This window comes from Ranitomeya variabilis, chromosome 4 (genome assembly GCF_051348905.1).
Source record: "Ranitomeya variabilis isolate aRanVar5 chromosome 4, aRanVar5.hap1, whole genome shotgun sequence".
NCBI lineage: Eukaryota > Metazoa > Chordata > Amphibia > Anura > Dendrobatidae > Ranitomeya > Ranitomeya variabilis.
In genome coordinates, this window is record NC_135235.1 from 221,591,085 (window position 1) to 221,612,790 (window position 21,706).

A 21,706-nucleotide genomic window follows, 5' to 3' on the forward strand; every position below is an offset into this window, starting at 1 on the left:
TTCTTGCCTTATTCTTGGAGCAATAACATTTTGTGTTCCTTTACACACAAACTAATAAGGGACAGATTTTTTAAAAGTGGTAAAAAAATGCCCAAAAATTGCAATTCCGACATTATTTTTTTGGCTTTGTATGTACATCATTCATTGAGGAATAAAACTGCCTTGGCGTATGATTCTGCAAGTCTTTAGAATTGTGGTGATTAGAGATGAAAGGATTGATCTGTAGAGAGGATCAAGTCTGAGTCAAATGTCCTCAAATTTGCAGTTTACAAAATAAAACAAAGTAGAAAAAAGCCAACTTGCCTGGGACCGTTTTCCACACTGTTGAAGCATCAAAGAACAAGCTATTTTTTTTTATATAGCCACATGGGCTTTCTGATAATGCCCTACAGCTACGGCACTTACCGATTATCACACCTTGTACAGTGGTGGTTAGGACTTGGACCATAACAGATCAGCACAATGGTGCCCGACCTGATTAACGGGAAACGGCATATAAAACGAATGGGCGAGAGGGCAAAGAAACGCAGACCCTTATTGTTTTATATCTGATCTGTAAGTGAGTCGTTCGGTTTTTTACTTTTTTCCATGTTTTTCTTTTCCATACTTTAAATAAAGGAGATCAAGTCCTCAGAAATTTACACCAATATTTTCACTACTTTTAAAAATCACTTTGGAGACTGGACCAGCTTTTCTGAACATTTTCAAATTTGTCAATTTAGAAACGTTCTTGACTTTTATAACTTTTTTATATTCTCGCACTATACACATATGTGAAACAAAAAAAAGAGAAGATAACTTTTGGCCTGGAATTCTGGAGCAGTAATATTAGACAATTCCTCTGAGAATATACATTTTATGATAATCACAGAGTTTATTAAAAAATAGGAAAAAAACAACTTTAACTGCATATTTTGTGACGAATTTGGATCATCTGAAATATTCTCGGTGTCACATGAATTATAAAATGCTTATTTTAATGTAAGAACCAAGATAGAATTAAACAGTCTTACATGCATGAATTTTCTTAGTAAGTATAACCTCACCAAAATGTCTAAAATACTCTTGTCTAGAGATGGCCGACTCAGGCAAGATTTGTTTTTTCCTAAACGGGCGTATTTTCCATGGATATTCTTTTATTTTTTTATTTTTATATTCACCTTTACGGCGGTTAAGAAAATTTACATCCTGGTGCCGCCAATTTGCTAAATCTGCACAGAAGATAATTACTAAAAAAATCAGCCGTGGAACATTTGTGGAACATTCTCCTACAGACAATATACTATTGATGGGAATTTATCTCTCCTCACTAGTCCTACTCTCAGGATGATGGTTCAGGGCAGGATAATGTATGGTTGGTTGTTATTCAATATACACTATCAGGTCAAACTTGTGTTATTGATGGATCAAGTGGTATGACCATTTCTACAAAGTGTTCCAGAAGCTGTTATCGACCATAATGCAAGGCCGCATGTTACTCGTGTTATTGTGAGCATCATGCGTGGCCTAAACATGCTGCCATGGCTGCAGGGTCTCCGGACTTGTCTCCCACTGAGCACATCTGGGACGTTATTCGTTGGCAATTTCACAAGAGCTGTCAGTAATAGATCTTAAAGATTCGCCCAAGTGTATTTGGAGAAGCAGAACATTCATTTCATTAATGGCCTCAATCAGAGCAGAAGAGGCTGTAAGTGCCGGGTTTCTGCACTCACAACTGATAGTCCATATAGAATAAATAGAGAACTTTTGAACATGTTGTTTTTTATTTTTTCCATCATTTACAGATAAGTAACTTGTCTCCATCTTGTAATTTCCAAAAATCCACAACTCTATTTTTGTGGTGTTGCATTTTTGCTTTTGGACATTGTATTTCTTATGTGCAAATGTGTCTGTTACTTGTTGATACATAAACTATATTCCATAATCTTGTGTTTTTTATACTCTGCATCCATATCCAGCACATCTTTATACCTAGACGGTCGCACTCCTCCCTGTATACTGTCACTTTACAAATCTTTGTGCAGGAGCAGTGGTGAAAATATTGCCCCATTCTCCTTACACATCTCTGTATCTATCACACTTTCCATATGATTGTTCTTGGGGTGAATTCCATCTACATATATATATGAAGAGCCCTCTGCACAGTGGTCTATGGTGGACCCCATGTTTTCATGCTGAGCTGCTGGCAGTGGTGGGAGATTCTCTGCCATCATCCCCTATAGAGATGATAATGAGTCTGGACCAGCAAGTAATGGGATTACAAGGCTCCGGAGTGGTGAGACCTCAGCAGAGTCTATTGTGTGTAAATTAGAAAGTATTTTAGTTTTTTGTACTACCTGATATAAGCAGATAAACAGATAGATAAAAGATAGATAAATACGTGATAAATAAAATATAATAGATAGATAATGTATATATATATATATATATAACATATATATTATCTATAATATAACGCTGGGAGCGTCACTCTGTCCGAAGCCTTTATAGACTGCGCAAGCGCAAGCGCCAGCGCAGTCTGGACCCCACAGAGTGACGCTCCCAGGAGATCGCGGTATGCGTAAGCACTGAACGCACACCGCGATCTCCAACGGAGAAGCAGGATCGAGCTAGGAGGGTGAGTATGCAATATTTACCTGTCCTCCGTTCCATCGATGCGCACTGCTCTGTCCTCCACATCCTCTGCCTGTGACGTTCAGTTCAGAGGGCACGATGATGCGCTTAATGAACGCCGCCCTCTGACTGAACAGTCACAGCCACAGGATGTGGAGGACAGAGTAGCGCGCATCGATGGAACGGAGGACAGGTAAATATAGCAAGTGCCGGGGGCCTGAGCTAGCTGCGACTCCGGCACCTGTCCCCCACAGCGCGCCGGTGTCCCCGCCTGCTCAGGCCCCCAGCACGCGGTGCCCAGACCAGCCACGTACAGCCGCCCGCACTCACCACAGCCACGCACAGCTGCCCGCACTCAGCACAGCCACGCACAGCCGCCCGCACTCAGCACAGCCACGCACAGCTGCCCGCACTCACCACCGCCACGCACAGCCGCACGCACTCAGCACCGCCACGCACAGCTGCCCGCACTCACCACCGCCACGCACAGCCGCCCGCACTTAGCACAGCCACGCACAGCCGCCCGCACTCAGCACCGCCATGCACAGCTGCCCGCACTCAGCACAGCCACGCACAGCCGCCCGCACTCAGCACAGCCACGCACAGCCGCCCGCACTCACCACCGCCACACAGAGCCGCCCGCACTCACCAACGCCACGCACAGCCGCCCGCACTCACCAACGCCACGCACAGCCGCCCGCAATCACAACAGCCACGCACAGCCACCCGCACTCAGCACAGCCACGCACAGCCGCCCGCACTCAGCACAGCCACGCACAGCCGCCTGCACTCAGCAGCCACGCACAGCCGCCCGCACTCAGCACAGCCACGCACACAGCCGCCCGCACTCAGCACAGCCACGCACAGCCGCCCAAACTCAGCACAGCCACGCCCAGCCACCGGCACTCAGCACAGCCACGCACAGCCGCTGGCACTCAGCACCGCCACGCACAGCCGCCGGCACTCAGCACAGCCACGCACAGCCGCCGGCACTCAGGACAGTCACGCACAGCCGCCGGCACTCAGCACAGCCGCCGGCACTCAGCACAGCCACGCACAGCCGCGGCACTCAGCACAGCCACGCACAGCCGCCGGCACTCCGCACAGCCGCCAGCACTCAGCACAGCCACGCACAGCCGCCGGCACTCAGCACAGCCACGCACAGCCGCCAGCCCTCAGCACAGCCACGCACAGCCACCAGCACTCAGCACAGCCACGCACAGCCGCCGGCACTCAGCACAGCCACGTACAGCCGCCGGCACTCAGCACAGCCACGCACAGCCGCCGGCACTCAGCACAGCCACCCGCACTCAGCACAGCCACGCACAGCCGCCCGCACTCAGCACAGCCGCCGGCACTCAGCACAGCCACGCACAGCCGCCCGCACTCAGCACAGCCACACACAGCCGCCGGCACTCAGCACAGCCGCTGGCACTCAGCACAGCCACGCACAGCCACCGGCACTCAGCACAGCCACGCACAGCCGCCGGCACTCAGCACAGCCACCCGCACTCAGCACAGCCACGCACAGCCGCCTGCACTCAGCACAGCCCCCGGCACTCAGCACAGCCACGCACAGCCGCCGGCACTCAGCACAGCCACACACAGCCGCCGGCACTCACCACAGCCATGCACAGCCGCCGGCACTCAGCACAGCCGCCGGCACTCAGCACAGCCGCCGGCACTCAGCACAGCCGCCCGCAATCAGCACAGCCACGCACAGCCGCTGGCACTCAGCACAGCCACGAACAGCTGCCGGCACTCAGCACAGCCAAGCACAGCCGCCGGCACTCAGCACAGCCACGCACAGCCTCCGGCATTCAGCACAGCCACGCACAGCCGCCGGCACTCAGCACAGCCATGCACAGTTGCCGTCATTCAGCACAGCCACGCACAGCCACCGGCACTCACCACAGCCACGCACAGCCGCTGGCACTCAGCACAGCCGCCCGCACTCAGCACAGCCACGCACAGCCACCCACACTCAGCACAGCCACGCACAGCCGCCGGCACTCAGCACAGCCATGCACAGCCGCTGGCACTCAGCACAGCCACACACAGCTGCCGGCACTCAGCACAGCCACGCACAGCCGGTGGCACTCAGCACAGCCACGCACAGCCACCGGCACTCAGCACAGCCGCCGGCACTCAGCACAGCTGCCGGCACTCAGCACAGCCATGCACAGCTGCCGGCACTCACCACAGCCACGCACAGCCGCCGGCACTCAGCACAGCCGCCGGCACTCAGCACATCCGCCGGCACTCAGCACAGCCGCCGGCACTCAGCACAGCCACTCACAGCCGCCGGCACTCAGCACAGCCACGCACAGCCACGCACAGCTGCCGGCACTCAGCACAGCCACGCACAGCCGCCTGCACTCAGCACAGCCATGCACAGCCGCCCGCACTCAGCACAGCCACGCACAGACGCCCACACTCAGCACAGCCACGCACACAGCTGCTTGCACTCAGCACAGCCACGCACAGCCGCCCGCACTCAGCACAGCCACGCACAGCCACCGGCACTCAGCACAGCCGCCTACACTCAGCACAGCCACGCACAGCCGCCGGCACTCAGCACAGCCACTCACAGCCGCCGGCACTCAGCACAGCCATGCACAGCCGCCGGCACTCAGCACAGCCATGTGCAGCGCCCCAGAGTCCTGGTCGTTGCAGTACTGTGGCTCCGCCGCTAAGGGGGGCTATGGTACGTCTGATGGCACTGAAGGAGTTCATCTGACCAGGTATCACATACACCAATACATTTCACAGTCGGGCCTCCAGGGGGAGCTAAGGGTGCTATTTATTAGGCCACTCCTTACCACTGTGGGTAATACTGGGGGTCAGGCAGGAAGTTAGTTCAGAAAGCTGACTGGGTTGGACAAGGCAACACCTTGTGGCAGAGGGTGTTGTGGGGGAAGATTCGGTAGGGTCCCTGTCAGGTTTGGGACCCTGACAGAGGCCTGGCAACAAGGAAGAACGTCACGGGACCGTGCCTGCTCAGCATAGCGGCGGTGCCCTAAGAAAGGATTAGAAGCGAGATATATTGTGCTGAGTGAGAAACGAGATCAAAGCAAGAGGAGAAATACCAGTAGGAGTCGTGCTGTAAGACCGAGGCAACATCCTACTGAGGCGCACAACCGGCGGCCGGAACGCCGAGGAAGTATTTATATATCTAGCTCCAAGCAATACTTCAAACCAATGGCAGGACAGTCAGTCTCAGGCGGGCTGTCTCACATACATCACCTATGAAGACATGGGGGGCGCACTAGGAGAGGGGCGACTCTAGGGTCCCGGAAGAGCTCCGAGCCTACTCGTCATACGGGTCCCGTCCTAACCAGAACATCAGGGAGGGACGGAGGAGAAGAACATCATCCGAACGAGTTGTGAGGGAACATCAGAAACAGACACAACAGTTGTGGGGTACTATCCCGTAAGCACAGCAGGGGAGGACCACAACACATAGCGCTAGCAGGAAGGCACAGATTTCCACCTGCAAAGGGAACTCTGGAGGTGCCATTGGACCGGACGGACTTGCGCCGCCTGGTGAACCGTATTCCGGACTGAGGACCCAGAGATCTTCAGTAAAGAGGTAAAGAGACTGCAACCTGGTGTCCTCGTTATTTACTGCACCGCACCACAACCACCACTACCATCATCTACATCTATCATTCACTGTGCGCCCCTCGGCAGGGTCACGGACCGGGGCCTAGCCACCGTGACAACCCCAGAGCAGAGACACAGAGGCCCGGTACCGGGTACCCCTCGGCCCTGCGGCAGTGGGGGCGCTACAAATTTGGCGTCACGAACAGGATCTACTTAAGCCTGAAGAATCAGGTCATGTGTGCCTTGGAACTGTGATTTATTGTGCTTGGACTGTGACTTATTGCAAAGACTGTGCATTGCCGATTCCTGCCAAAACCGCGGCCATTACAGCGCTGAGGAGAGCGCAGGAGAAGAAGAAGGGCGTGGAAGTGGGCGTAAACAAGCTGAAGAGCGCGAAAGACAATGGCCGCCCAGTCTAAGTATTTCTGCCCCTTGAGGACGTGTCTGTCAGCAGCCGAGATCCGCCTCCTCATCCTCAATGGAGGGCAGAGACAACGAAAACGAAACCGCCCACGAAGGAGAGAGCGGGAAAAGGACCAGGAAGAAGAAGTTAGAGACATGGAGAACGCCATGGCGAGCCACCCAGAGCGGGAGCGTGGGGTCCTAGCCGAGGACTCCCCCAGCTACCCGGAGAGGCACCGCAGCCAGACCTCCACAGTTGACGCTGACCTCCTGCAGACCGGAGCGGACGGGCTGATCCACCAACTCCTGCAGACGCAGCTGAGCACTGAGGCCGGGTGGAAGAAGACCATCATCGGGAGCCTCACCAGACATCTGTCAGCAGCCTCGCCTGGTCCGGAGCAAGAAAGAAATTCCAGCGCTCCGAAGCCAGAAAGCAAGGCCCTGCCGGAAAGCGAGATGCTGCAAACGGAGATGACAACGCCGCAGCGCAAGGCCCTGCAACCAGCGTTCCAGATCCCAGCAGAGGCAGAGCAGACCGGCACCGGAGGGACCGCATCTGAAGCAGGTATGAAGGACGACCCTGCCCTGACGACCGACACCACTCCAGTGACTGCTAGTGCCAAAACTGCTGACTCCGTTCCAGTGACTGATCTTGCAGCAGCCACTCACTCTGCTGCAGCAGATGCTCACACTCAAGCTGCGCAGACCTTCATTGCTGCGCATGATTTAACCGTACATGCAAGACGGATTAACGGTGTTTGTCCAGCACTGGGTGTAACCCTGGACCTCACTTTTCCCAGGCCAAGAAGGGTTAAGTGCCAGGTGCAGCCCTGGAAGCCGTTCAACTAAACCTCGGAAACCTGAAACTGTACATAGTTAACTGTTTGTTTCCCTGCTTTTTGCTACTAATACCCGACCAGGGTTAACTCTTAAAGGGATCCCTATTGCTTTTTGGTTATTTTTCTACTTTTTGTTTCCTGTTGAAAAGAACTGCTGGAATCATGAACAGTGCATGATACAAACTCTTTGTATATAGTTGCACCTTCTTAAAGGTGCTCCTTACTGGTTTTACATGGAAAAAGGACTCTTTGCGAAGATACCGCACCGGAGTCCTTACTGTGTACGGACTGGTAGCTGAAGAAGCTGCGCTACCTCATAAAGACTTGGTCCCCTCTTAAAGGGGATGTTCACACATTGCACTTAGGAATGGTATTGCCTTAAGACAGCTAGAGGGCAATAATGTCTTAGAAGAAAGAAAGTGATAATGTTGACATGTAAAAGTTATGTGTACCTACCTAGTTGATTGTAAGAAATGTTTAATAACATTGAAAGAAAAATGAGGACAGAAAGTGAACCCGTACGGGGTTAATCAGTGAGTCCTCTTAGGAGCCATGTAGGGATGGCTCAGTGATTTCAAACTGAAAGTAAATGTTATGTTCTATACTGTGTATAGTAGTTGAAAAGGCAGTAGGCTCGGGCTGAAAGGGGCGGTCCTGTAAAGAAAGGAGAGGCAGTAGGTCTGGAGCATCTAGGACAGGCGGTCCTGCAGATTTAAAGAAGGAGTATGAAGTTAATTGCCTTATAATGTGTTATAAGAAGGTCTTTAGTGGATTTAGAGTGTACATCCTTAAAGGCAATGTAAAATTATTGTTCAACAATTTTGCACTAAGTAGAATACCCGGTTGGGTAAAAGAAAGTTATTTATAGCATGTTGCTATAATATTTAACCATGTTTTGTAACGTTCAAGTGTCCTTACCTCCCATAAAGGGAAGCCTGTTTTAATATGCTTACTGTTATTGCACTCACAAAAATTGTATGTCTTTTTGCTAACCTGTATTGTTGTTTTCTTCCCAGTCCCGGAGTACTGGATTTAACCGGGGGGGAGTGCAGCGCCCCAGAGTCCTGGTCGTTGCAGTACTGTGGCTCCACCGCTGTTGTGAATTTACCTTTTTGGCTCCCTCTAGTGGTTACTAGTGATTTGACTCTGGGAATGTCTGCCATCCCTTGTATGCTCACCTGGGTCGTTAGGTCAGGGGTGTTGCTATATAAGCTCCCTGGACCTTCAGTTCTATGCCTGGCAACGTTGTAATCAGAGCTAATCTGTTGTGCTCTTGTCTACTGATCCTGGTTCCTGCTAGATTAAGCTAAGTCTGCTTTCTTGCTTTTTGCTATTTGTTTTTGTTTGCATTTTTGTCCAGCTTGTACATAATCTGTATCCTAACCTTGCTGGAAGCTCTAGGGAGGCTGGAGTTCTCCCCCCGGGCCGTTAGACGGTTCGGGGGTTCTTGAATTTCCAGTGTGGATTTTTGATAGGGTTTTTGTTGACCATATAAGTTATCTTACTACATTCTGCTATTAGTAAGTGGGCCTCTCTTTGCTAAACCTAGTTCATCTCTGTGTTTGTCATTTCCTCTTACCTCACCGTTATTATTTGTGGGGGGCTTGTATCCAACTTTTGGGGTCTATTCTCTGGAGGCAAGAGAGGTCTTTGTTTTCCTCTTCTAGGGGTAGTTAGTCCTCCGGCTGGCGCGAGACATCTAGCGACCAACGTAGGCATGTTCCCCGGCTACTTCTAGTGTTGGCGTTAGGAGTAGATATATGGTCAACCCAGTTACCACTGCCCTATGAGCTGGATTTTTGTACTTCGCAGACTTACTTGTTCCTCTGAGACCCTCGCCATTGGGGTCATAACAGTTTGCCAGGCCAGTATTAAATGTTAAATGCATTGCAGAAGCGGGATTATAAGAAAGAAAATTCTGAGTTTTTTTTTTTCTCTTTCTCATTTTTTTTTTCTTTTCCCCTTTACCTCTGAGTGGCTTGTGTTTGCTGCAGACATGAATGTCCAGACCTTGATTACAGGTGTGGACCAGCTTACTGCTCGTGTGCAGGGCATACAAGATTATGTTATCAGAAATCCTATGTCAGAACCTAAGATACCGATTCCTGAACTGTTTTCCGGAGACCGATTTAAATTTAGAAATTTCAGGAATAATTGTAAATTGTTTTTGTCCCTGAGACCCTGTTCATCTGGAGACTCCGCTCAGCAAGTGAAAATTGTTATTTCTTTTTTACGGGGCGACCCTCAGGATTGGGCCTTCTCGCTGGCGCCAGGAGATCCGGCATTGGCTGATATTGATGCGTTTTTTCTGGCGCTCGGTTTGCTTTATGAGGAACCCAATCTTGAGATTCAGGCAGAAAAAGCCTTGCTGGCTATGTCTCAGGGCCAGGACGAGGCTGAAGTGTATTGCCAAAAATTTCGGAAATGGTCCGTGCTGACCCAGTGGAACGAGTGTGCATTGGCTGCAAATTTCAGAAATGGCCTTTCTGAAGCCATTAAGAATGTGATGGTGGGTGTTCCCATTCCCACAGGTCTGAATGATTCCATGGCCCTGGCAATTCAAATCGACCGGCGGTTGCGGGAGCGCAAAACCGCAAATTCCCTCATGGTGTTGTCTGAACAGGCACCTGATTTAATGCAATGTGATAGAATCCTGACTAGAAATGAGCGGAAAATTCATAGACGCCAGAATGGCTTGTGTTACTACTGTGGTGATTCTACACATGTTATCTCAGCATGCTCTAAACGTCTTACTAGGGTTGTTAGTCCTGTCGCCATTGGTAATTTGCAACCTAAATTTATTCTATCTGTAACTTTGATTTGCTCACTGTCATCGTATCCTGTCATGGCGTTTGTAGACTCAGGTGCTGCCCTGAGTCTGATGGATCTGTCATTTGCCAAGCGCTGCGGTTTTGTTCTGGAGCCATTAGAAAATCCTATCCCTCTTAGGGGTATTGATGCTACGCCTTTGGCAAAAAATAAACCGCAGTTTTGGACACAGGTTACCATGTGCATGACTCCCGAACATCGGGAGGTGATACGTTTTCTTGTTCTGCATAAGATGCATGATTTGGTTGTTTTGGGTTTGCCATGGTTACAGACCCATAATCCAGTCTTGGACTGGAAGGCAATGTCGGTGTCAAGTTGGGGCTGCCATGGAATTCATGGAGATTCCCTGCCCTTGTCTATTGCTTCTTCTACGCCTTCGGAAGTTCCGGCGTATTTGTCTGATTATCAGGATGTCTTCAGCGAGTCTAAGTCCAGTGCACTGCCTCCTCATAGGGAATGTGACTGTGCAATAGATTTGATTCCTGGCAGTAAGTTTCCTAAGGGGAGACTGTTTAATTTGTCGGTACCTGAACATACCGCGATGCGTTCATATATCAAGGAGTCTCTTGAGAAGGGGCATATCCGTCCTTCTTCTTCCCCTCTTGGTGCGGGATTCTTTTTTGTGGCCAAAAAGGACGGATCTTTGAGGCCTTGTATTGACTATCGGCTTTTAAACAAGATCACTGTCAAATTTCAGTATCCTTTGCCGCTGTTGTCAGATTTGTTTGCCCGGATTAAAGGTGCCAAGTGGTTCACCAAGATAGACCTTCGTGGTGCGTACAACCTTGTGCGCATTAAGCAAGGCGATGAATGGAAAACCGCATTCAATACGCCCGAAGGTCATTTTGAGTACTTGGTGATGCCATTTGGGCTCTCTAATGCACCTTCAGTTTTTCAGTCCTTCATGCATGACATTTTCCGGAAGTATCTGGATAAATTTTTGATTGTTTATCTGGATGATATTCTGGTTTTTTCTGATGATTGGGACTCACATGTGGAGCAGGTCAGGATGGTTTTTAAGATTTTGCGTGAAAATTCTTTGTTTGTTAAAGGCTCAAAGTGTCTCTTTGGTGTACAGAGGGTTCCCTTTTTGGGGTTCATTTTTTCCCCTTCTGCTGTGGAGATGGACCCAGTCAAGGTCCGAGCTATTCATGATTGGACTCAACCCTCGTCAGTTAAGAGTCTTCAGAAGTTCTTGGGTTTTGCCAACTTCTACCGTCGTTTTATCGCAAATTTTTCTAGCGTTGTTAAACCATTGACGGATATGACCAAGAAAGGCTCTGCTGTAGCTAACTGGGCTCCTGCTGCCGTGGAGGCTTTCCAGGAGTTGAAACGCCGGTTTACTTCGGCGCCTGTTTTGTGCCAACCTGACACCTCACTTCCCTTTCAGGTGGAGGTGGATGCTTCGGAGATTGGGGCAGGGGCCGTTTTGTCGCAGAGAGGCCCTGGTTGCTCTACTATGAGACCTTGTGCCTTTTTCTCCAGGAAGTTTTCGCCGGCAGAGCGAAATTATGATGTGGGCAATCGGGAGTTGTTGGCCATGAAGTGGGCATTGGCTCGAGGGTGCTAAGCATCGTGTGGTGGTCTTGACTGATCACAAAAATCTGATGTATCTCGAGTCTGCTAAATGCCTGAATCCTAGACAGGCCCGCTGGTCATTGTTTTTCTCCCGTTTTGACTTTGTGGTCTCGTATTTACCAGGTTCTAAGAATGTGAAGGCCGATGCTCTGTCTAGGAGCTTTGTGCCTGATGCTCCTGGAGTCGCTGAACCTGTGGGTATTCTTAAGGAAGGAGTTATCTTGTCAGCTATTTCTCCTGATCTGCGGCGTGTGTTGCAGAGATTTCAGGCTGGTAGGCCTGACTCTTGTCCATCTGACAGATTGTTTGTGCCTGCTAAATGGACCAGCAGAGTCATTTCCGAGGTTCATTCCTCAGTGTTGGCAGGGCACCCGGGAATTTTTGGCACCAGAGATCTGGTGGCCAGGTCCTTTTGGTGGCCTTCCTTGTCAAGGGATGTGCGGTCATTTGTGCAGTCCTGTGGAACTTGTGCTCGAGCTAAGCCTTGCTGTTCTCGTGCCAGCGGGTTGCTCTTGCCCTTGCCTGTCCCGAAGAGACCTTGGACACACATCTCTATGGATTTCATTTCTGATCTTCCGGTGTCTCAGGGCATGTCTGTCATCTGGGTGATATGTGATCGTTTCTCCAAGATGGTCCATTTGGTTCCTTTGCCTAAGCTGCCCTCCTCTTCTGATCTGGTTCCTGTTTTCTTCCAGAACGTGGTTCGTTTGCACGGCATTCCTGAGAATATTGTGTCGGACAGAGGATCCCAGTTTGTTTCCAGGTTCTGGCGATCCTTTTGTGGTAGGATGGGCATTGATTTGTCATTTTCGTCCGCTTTTCATCCCCAGACTAACGGACAAACGGAGCGAACTAATCAGACTCTGGAGGCTTATTTGAGGTGTTTTGTCTCTTCTGATCAGGATGATTGGGTGAACTTCTTGCCGTTGGCTGAATTTGCCCTTAATAATCGGGCTAGTTCCGCCACCTTGGTTTCGCCATTTTTCTGCAACTCTGGTTTCCATCCTCGTTTTTCCTCGGGACATGTGGAGCCTTCTGACTGTCCTGGGGTGGATTCTGTGGTGGATAGGTTGCAGCGGATCTGGAGTCATGTGGTGGACAACTTGAAGTTGTCACAGGAGAAGGCTCAGCGTTTTGCCAACCGCCGCCGCGGTGTGGGTCCCCGACTTCGCGTTGGGGATTTGGTATGGCTGTCTTCTCGATTTGTTCCTATGAAGGTCTCCTCTCCCAAATTTAAGCCTCGCTTCATTGGTCCTTACAAGATATTGGAAATCCTTAATCCTGTATCCTTTCGCCTGGATCTTCCGGTGTCGTTTGCCATTCACAACGTATTTCATAGGTCCTTGTTGCGGCGGTACGTTGTGCCTGTGGTCCCTTCTGCTGAGCCTCCTGCTCCGGTGTTGGTTGAGGGCGAGTTGGAGTACGTGGTGGAGAAGATCTTAGATTCTCGTCTCTCCAGGCGGAGGCTTCAGTACCTGGTCAAGTGGAAGGGCTATGGTCAGGAGGATAATTCCTGGGTGGTCGCCTCTGATGTGCATGCGGCCGATTTGGTTCGTGCCTTTCACACCGCTCATCCTGATCGCCCTGGTGGTCTTGGTGAGGGTTCGGTGACCCCTCACTAAGGGGGGGGGTACTGTTGTGAATTTACCTTTTTGGCTCCCTCTAGTGGTTACTAGTGATTTGACTCTGGGAATGTCTGCCATCCCTTGTATGCTCACCTGGGTCGTTAGGTCAGGGGTGTTGCTATATAAGCTCCCTGGACCTTCAGTTCTATGCCTGGCAAAGTTGTAATCAGAGCTAATCTGTTGTGCTCTTGTCTACTGATCCTGGTTCCTGCTAGATTAAGCTAAGTCTGCTTTCTTGCTTTTTGCTATTTGTTTTTGTTTGCATTTTTGTCCAGCTTGTACATAATCTGTATCCTAACCTTGCTGGAAGCTCTAGGGAGGCTGGAGTTCTCCCCCCGGGCCGTTAGACGGTTCGGGGGTTCTTGAATTTCCAGTGTGGATTTTTGATAGGGTTTTTGTTGACCATATAAGTTATCTTACTACATTCTGCTATTAGTAAGTGGGCCTCTCTTTGCTAAACCTAGTTCATCTCTGTGTTTGTCATTTCCTCTTACCTCACCGTTATTATTTGTGGGGGGCTTGTATCCAACTTTTGGGGTCTATTCTCTGGAGGCAAGAGAGGTCTTTGTTTTCCTCTTCTAGGGGTAGTTAGTCCTCCGGCTAGCGCGAGACATCTAGCGACCAACGTAGGCATGTTCCCCGGCTACTTCTAGTGTTGGCGTTAGGAGTAGATATATGGTCAACCCAGTTACCACTGCCCTATGAGCTGGATTTTTGTACTTCGCAGACTTACTTGTTCCTCTGAGACCCTCGCCATTGGGGTCATAACAGCCGCTAAGGGGGGCTATGGTACATCTGATGGCACTGAAGGAGTTCATCTGACCAGGTATCACATACACCAATACATTTCACAGTCGGGCCTCCAGGGGGAGCTAAGGGTGCTATTTATTAGGCCACTCCTCACCACTGTGGGTAAAACTGGGGGTCAGGCAGGAAGTTAGTTCAGAAAGCTGACTGGGTTGGACCAGGCAACACCTTGTGGCAGAGGGTGTTGTGGGGGAAGATTCGGTAGGGTCCCTGTCAGGTTTGGGACCCTGACAGAGGCCTGGCAACAAGGAAGAACGTCACGGGACCGTGCCTGCTCAGCATAGCGGCGGTGCCCTAAGAAAGGATTAGAAGCGAGATATATTGTGCTGAGTGAGAAACGAGATCAAAGCAAGAGGAGAAATACCAGTAGGAGTCGTGCTGTATGACCGAGGCAACATCCTACTGAGGCGCACAACCGGCGGCCGGAACGCCGAGGAAGTATTTATATATCTAGCTCCAAGCAATACTTCAAACCAACGGCAGGACAGTCAGTCTCAGGCGGGCTGTCTCACATACATCACCTATGAAGACATGGGGGGCGCACTAGGAGAGGGGCGACTCTAGGGTCCCGGAAGAGCTCCGAGCCTACTCGTCATACGGGTGCCGTCCTAACCAGAACATCAGGGAGGGACGGAGGAGAAGAACATCATCCGAACGAGTTGTGAGGGAACATCAGAAACAGACACAACAGTTGTGGGGTACTATCCCGTAAGCACAGCAGGGGAGGACCACAACACATAGCGCTAGCAGGAAGGCACAGATTTCCACCTGCAAAGGGAACTCTGGAGGTGCCATTGGACCGGCCGGACTTGCGCCGCCTGGTGAACCGTATTCCGGACTGAGGACCCAGAGATCTTCAGTAAAGAGGTAAAGAGACTGCAACCTGGTGTCCTCGTTATTTACTGCACCGCACCACTACAGCCTCATCACCATCATCTGTCATATCTTTCACTGTGCGCCCCTCGGCAGGGTCACGGACTGGGCCTAGCCACCGTGACAACCCCAGAGCAGAGACTCAGAGGCCCGGTACCGGGTACCCCTCGGCCCTGCGGCGGTGGGGGCGCTACAAACTTGGCGTCACGAACAGGATCTACTTAAGCCTGAAGAATCAGGTCATGTGTGCCTTGGAACTGTGATTTACTGTGCTTGGACTGTACTTTATTGCAAAGACTGTGGATTGTCACTTGCCACCAAAAGTTCGCGCCAAAACCGCCGCCATTACAGCGCTGAGGAGAGCGCAGGAGAAGAAGAAGGGCGTGGAAGTGGGCGTGAACAAGCTGAAGAGCGCGAAAGACAATGGCCGCCCAGTCTAAATATCTCGGCCCCTTGAGGACGTGTCCGTCAGCAGCCGAGATCCGCCTCCTGATCCTCAATGGTGGGCAGAGACAGAGAAAACGAAACCGCCCACGAAGGAGAGAGCGGGAAAAGGACCAGGAAGAAGGAGTGAGCGACATGGAGGACGCCATGGCGAGCCGCCCGGAGCCGGAGCGTGAGGTCGGAGCAGAGGACTCCCCCAGCCACCCGGAGGGGCACCGCAACCAGGCCTCCACCACTACCATCATCTACATATATCATTCACTGTGCGCCCCTCGGCAGGGTCACGGACCGGGGCCTAGCCACCGTGACAACCCCAGAGCAGAGACTCAGAGGCCCGGTACCGGGTACCCCTCGGCCCTGCGGCAGTGGGGGCGCTACACATGCACAGCCACCAGCACTCAGCACAGCCACGCACAGCCGCCGGCAGTCAGCACAGCCATGCACAGCCGCCGGCACTCACCAAGAGCCACGCACAGCCGCCGGCACTCACCACAGCCGCCGGCACTCAGCACAGCCGCTGCCACACAGCACAGCCTCCGGCACTCAGCACAGCCACTCACAGCCACCAGCACTCAGAACAGCCAAGCACATCTGCCGGCACTCAGCACAGCCACGCACAGCCGCCCGCACTCAGCACAGCCACGCACAGCCGCCGGCACTCAGCACAGCCACGCACACAGCCGCCCGCACTCAGCACAGCCATGCACACAGCCACCCGCACTCAGCACAGCCACGCACAGCCGCCCGCACTCAGCACAGCCATGCACAGCCGACCGCACTCAGCACAGCCACGCACAGCCACCCGCACTCAGCACAGCCATGCACAGCCGCCCGCAATCAGCACAGCCACGCACAGCCGCCGGCACTCAGCACAGCCACGCACAGCCGCCGGCACTCAGCACCGCCACGCACAGGTGCCCGCACTCACCACAGCCACGCACAGCCGCCGGCACTCAGCACAGCCGCCCGCACTCAGCTTAGCCACGCACAGCTGCCCGCACTCAGCTTAGCCACGCACTGCCACCCGCACTCAGCACAGCCGCCCACACTCAGCACAGCCACGCACAGCCGCCGGCACTCAGCACAGCCACGCACACAGCCGCCCGCACTCAGCACAGCCACGCACACAGCCGCCCGCACTCAGCACAGCCACGCACACAGCCACCCGCACTCAGCACAGCCACGCACACAGCCACCCGCACTCAGCACAGCCACGCACAGCCGCCCGCACTCAGCACAGCCACGCACAGCCGCCCGCACTCAGCACAGCCACGCACAGCCGCCCGCACTCAGCACAGCCACACACAGCCTCCAGCACTCAGCACAGCTACGCACAGCCGCCGGCACTCAGCACAGCCACGCACAGCCGCCGGCACTCAGCACCGCCACGCACAGCTGCCCGCACTCACCACAGCCACGCACAGCCGCCGCCACTCAGCACAGCCGCCCGCACTCAGCTTAGCCACGCACAGCCGCCCGCACTCAGCTTAGCCACGCACTGCCACCCGCACTCAGCACAGCCACCCGCACTCAGCACCGCCACGCACAGCCGCCCGCACTCACCACAGCCGCCCACACTCAGCACCGCCACGCACAGCCGCCCGCTCTCACCACAGCCGCCCGCACTCAGCACCACCATGCACAGCCACGCACACTCAGCACCGCCACGCACAGCCGCCGGCACTCAGCACAGCCTCCCGCACTCAGCACAGCCACGCACAGCCGCCGGCACTCAGCACAGCCACGCACACAACCGCCCGCACTCAGCACAGCCACGCACAGCCGCCCGCACTCAGCACAGCCACACACAGCCTCCAGCACTCAGCACAGCCACGCACAGCCGCCGGCACTCAGCACCGCCACGCACAGCTGCCCGCACTCACCACAGCCACGCACAGCCGCCGCCACTCAGCACAGCCGCCCGCACTCAGCTTAGCCACGCACAGCCGCCCGCACTCAGCTTAGCCACGCACTGCCACCCGCACTCAGCACAGCCACCCGCACTCAGCACCGCCACGCACAGCCGCCCGCACTCACCACAGCCGCCCACACTCAGCACCGCCACGCACAGCCGCCCGCTCTCACCACAGCCGCCCGCACTCAGCACCACCATGCACAGCCACGCACACTCAGCACCGCCACGCACAGCCGCCGGCACTCAGCACAGCCTCCCGCACTCAGCACAGCCACGCACAGCCGCCGGCACTCAGCACAGCCACGCACACAACCGCCCGCACTCAGCACAGCCACGCACACAGCCGCCCGCACTCAGCACAGCCACGCACACAGCCACCCGCGCTCAGCACAGCCACGCACACAGCCACCCGCACTCAGCACAGCCACGCACAGCCGCCCGCACTCAGCACAGCCACGCACAGCCGCCCGCACTCAGCACAGCCACGCACAGCCGCCCGAACTCAGCACAGCCACACACAGCCTCCGGCACTCAGCACAGCTGCGCACAGCCGCCGGCACTCAGCACAGCCACACACAGCCGCCGGCACTCAGCACCGCCACGCACAGCTGCCCGCACTCACCACAGCCACGCACAGCCGCCGCCACTCAGCACAGCCGCCCGCCATGCACAGTGTTATGACCCCAATGGCGAGGGTCTCAGAGGAACGTGGAAGTCTGCAGAATACAAAAATCCAGCTCCTAGGGCAGTGGTAACTGGGTTGACCATATATCTACTCCTAACGCCAACACTAGAAGTAGCCGGGGATCATTCCTACGTTGATTCTAGATGACACGCGCCAGCCGGAGAATCTAGCTACCCCTAGTAGAGGAAAACAAAGACCTTTCTTGCCTCCAGAGAAGGGGACCCCAAAGCTGGATAGAAGCCCCCCACAAATAATGACGGTGAGGTAAGAGAAAATGACAAACACAGAAATGAACCAGGTTTAGCACAGAGAGGCCCGCTTACTAATAGCAGAATAAAGAAAGGTAACTTATATGGTCAACAAAAACCCTATCAAAATCCACACTGGAAATTCAAGAACCCCCGAACCGTCTAACGGTCCGGGGGGAGAACACCAGCCCCCTAGAGCTTCCAGCAAAGGTCAGGATATAGATTTGGAACAAGCTGGACAAAAATACAAAACCAAAACAAATAGCAAAAAGCAAAAGGCAGACTTAGCTGATATAACTGGAACCAGGATCAGTAGACAAGAGCACAGCAGACTAGCTCTGATAACTACGGTGCCAGGCATTGAACTGAAGGTCCAGGGAGCTTATATAGCAACACCCCTAACTAACGACCCAGGTGCGGATAAAAGGAATGACAGAAAAACCAGAGTCAAAAAACTAGTAACCACTAGAGGGAGCAAAAAGCAAATTCACAACAGTACCCCCCCCTTAGTGAGGGGTCACCGAACCCTCACCACGACCACCAGGACGATCAGGATGAGCGGCATGAAAGGCACGAACTAAATCGGCCGCATGAACATCAGAGGCGACCACCCAGGAATTATCCTCCTGACCATAGCCCTTCCACTTGACCAGGTACTGAAGCCTCCGCCTGGAGAGGCGAGAATCCAAGATCTTCTCCACCACGTACTCCAACTCGCCCTCAACCAACACCGGAGCAGGAGGCTCAGCAGAAGGAACTACAGGCACAATGTACCGCCGCAACAAGGACCTATGAAATACATTGTGAATAGCAAACGACACAGGAAGATCCAGACGAAAAGATACAGGATTAAGGATTTCCAATATCTTGTAAGGCCCAATAAAACGAGGTTTAAATTTGGGAGAGGAGACCTTCATAGGAACAAAGCGGGAAGAAAGCCATACCAAATCCCCAACGCGTAGTCGGGGACCCACACCGCGGCGGCGGTTGGCAAAGCGCTGAGCCTTCTCCTGTGACAACTTCAAGTTGTCCACCACATGATTCCAGATCTGCTGCAACCTATCCACCACAGAATCCACCCCAGGACAGTCAGAAGGCTCCACATGACCCGAAGAAAAGCGAGGATGGAAACCAGAGTTGCAGAAAAAAGGCGAAACCAAGGTGGCGGAACTAGCCCGATTATTAAGGGCAAACTCAGCCAACGGCAAGAATGTCACCCAATCGTCCTGATCAGCAGAGACAAAACACCTCAAATAAGCCTCCAAAGTCTGATTGGTTCGCTCCGTCTGTCCATTAGTCTGAGGATGGAAAGCAGACGAAAACGACAAATCAATGCCCATCCTACTACAAAAGGATCGCCAGAACCTGGAAACGAACTGGGATCCTCTGTCTGACACAATATTCTCAGGGATGCCGTGCAAACGAACCACGTTCTGGAAAAACACAGGAACCAGATCGGAAGAGGAAGGCAGCTTAGGCAAAGGAACCAAATGGACCATCTTGGAGAAGCGATCACATATCACCCAGATAACGGACATGCCCTGAGATAGCGGAAGATCAGAAATGAAATCCATGGAGATATGTGTCCAAGGTCTCTTCGGGACAGGCAAGGGCAAGAGCAAACCGCTGGCACGAGAACAGCAAGGCTTAGCTCGAGCACAAGTCCCACAGGACTGCACAAATGACCGCACATCCCTTGACAAGGAAGGCCACCAAAAGGACCTGGCCACCAGATCTCTGGTGCCAAAAATTCCCGGGTGACCTGCCAACACCGAGGAATGAACCTCGGAAATGACTCTGCTGGTCCACTTATCCGGGACAAACAGTCTGTCAGGTGGACAAGACTCAGGCCTATCAGCCTGAAATCTCTGCAACACACGTCGCAGATCCGGAGAAATAGCTGACAAGATAACTCCATCTTTAAGAATACCAACAGGATCAGCGACTCCAGGAGCATCAGGCACAAAGCTCCTAGAAAGAGCATCGGCCTTCACATTCTTTGAACCTGGTAAATACGAGACAACAAAATCAAAGCGGGAGAAAAACAATGACCAGCGGGCCTGTCTCGGATTAAGGCGTTTAGCAGACTCGAGATACATCAGATTTTTGTGATCAGTCAAGACCACCACACGATGCTTAGCACCCTCGAGCCAATGACGACACTCCTCAAATGCCCATTTCATGGCCAACAACTCCCGATTGCCCACATCATAATTTCGCTCGGCAGGCGAAAACTTCCTAGAGAAAAAGGCACAAGGTTTCATAACAGAGCAACCAGAGCCTCTCTGCGACAAAACGGCCCCTGCCCCAATCTCCGAAGCATCCACCTCAACCTGAAAGGGAAGTGAGACGTCAGGCTGGCACAAAACAGGCGCCGAAGTAAACCGGCGTTTCAACTCCTGGAAAGCCTCCACGGCAGCAGGAGCCCAGTTAGCTACATCGGAGCCCTTCTTGGTCATATCCGTCAAAGGTTTCACAATGCTAGAAAAATTAGCGATAAAACGACGGTAGAAGTTAGCGAAGCCCAAGAACTTCTGAAGACTCTTAACTGACGAGGGCTGAGTCCAATCAAGAATAGCTCGGACCTTGACTGGGTCCATCTCCACAGCAGAAGGGGAAAAACTGAACCCCAAAAAGGGAACCTTCTGTACACCAAAGAGACACTTTGAGCCCTTGACAAACAAAGAATTTTCACGCAAAATTTTAAAGACCAACCTGACCTGCTCCACATGCGAATCCCAATTATCAGAAAAAACCAAAATATCATCCAGATAAACAATCAAAAATTTATCCAGATACTTCCGGAAAATGTCATGCATAAAGGACTGAAAAACTGAAGGCGCATTGGAGAGCCCAAAAGGCATCACCAAGTACTCAAAATGACCTTCGGGCGTATTGAATGCGGTTTTCCATTCATCACCTTGCTTAATGCGCACAAGGTTGTACGCACCACGAAGGTCTATCTTGGTAAACCACTTGGCACCCTTAATCCGGGCAAACAAGTCAGACAACAGCGGTAAAGGATACTGAAATTTGACAGTGATCTTATTTAAAAGCCGATAATCAATACAAGGTCTCAAAGATCCGTCCTTTTTTGCCACAAAAAAGAATCCCGCACCAAGAGGGGAAGAAGACGGACGAATATGTCCTTTCTCCAGAGACTCCTTGATATATGAACGCATAGCGGTATGTTCAGGTACCGACAGATTAAACAGTCTTCCCTTAGGAAATTTACTGCCTGG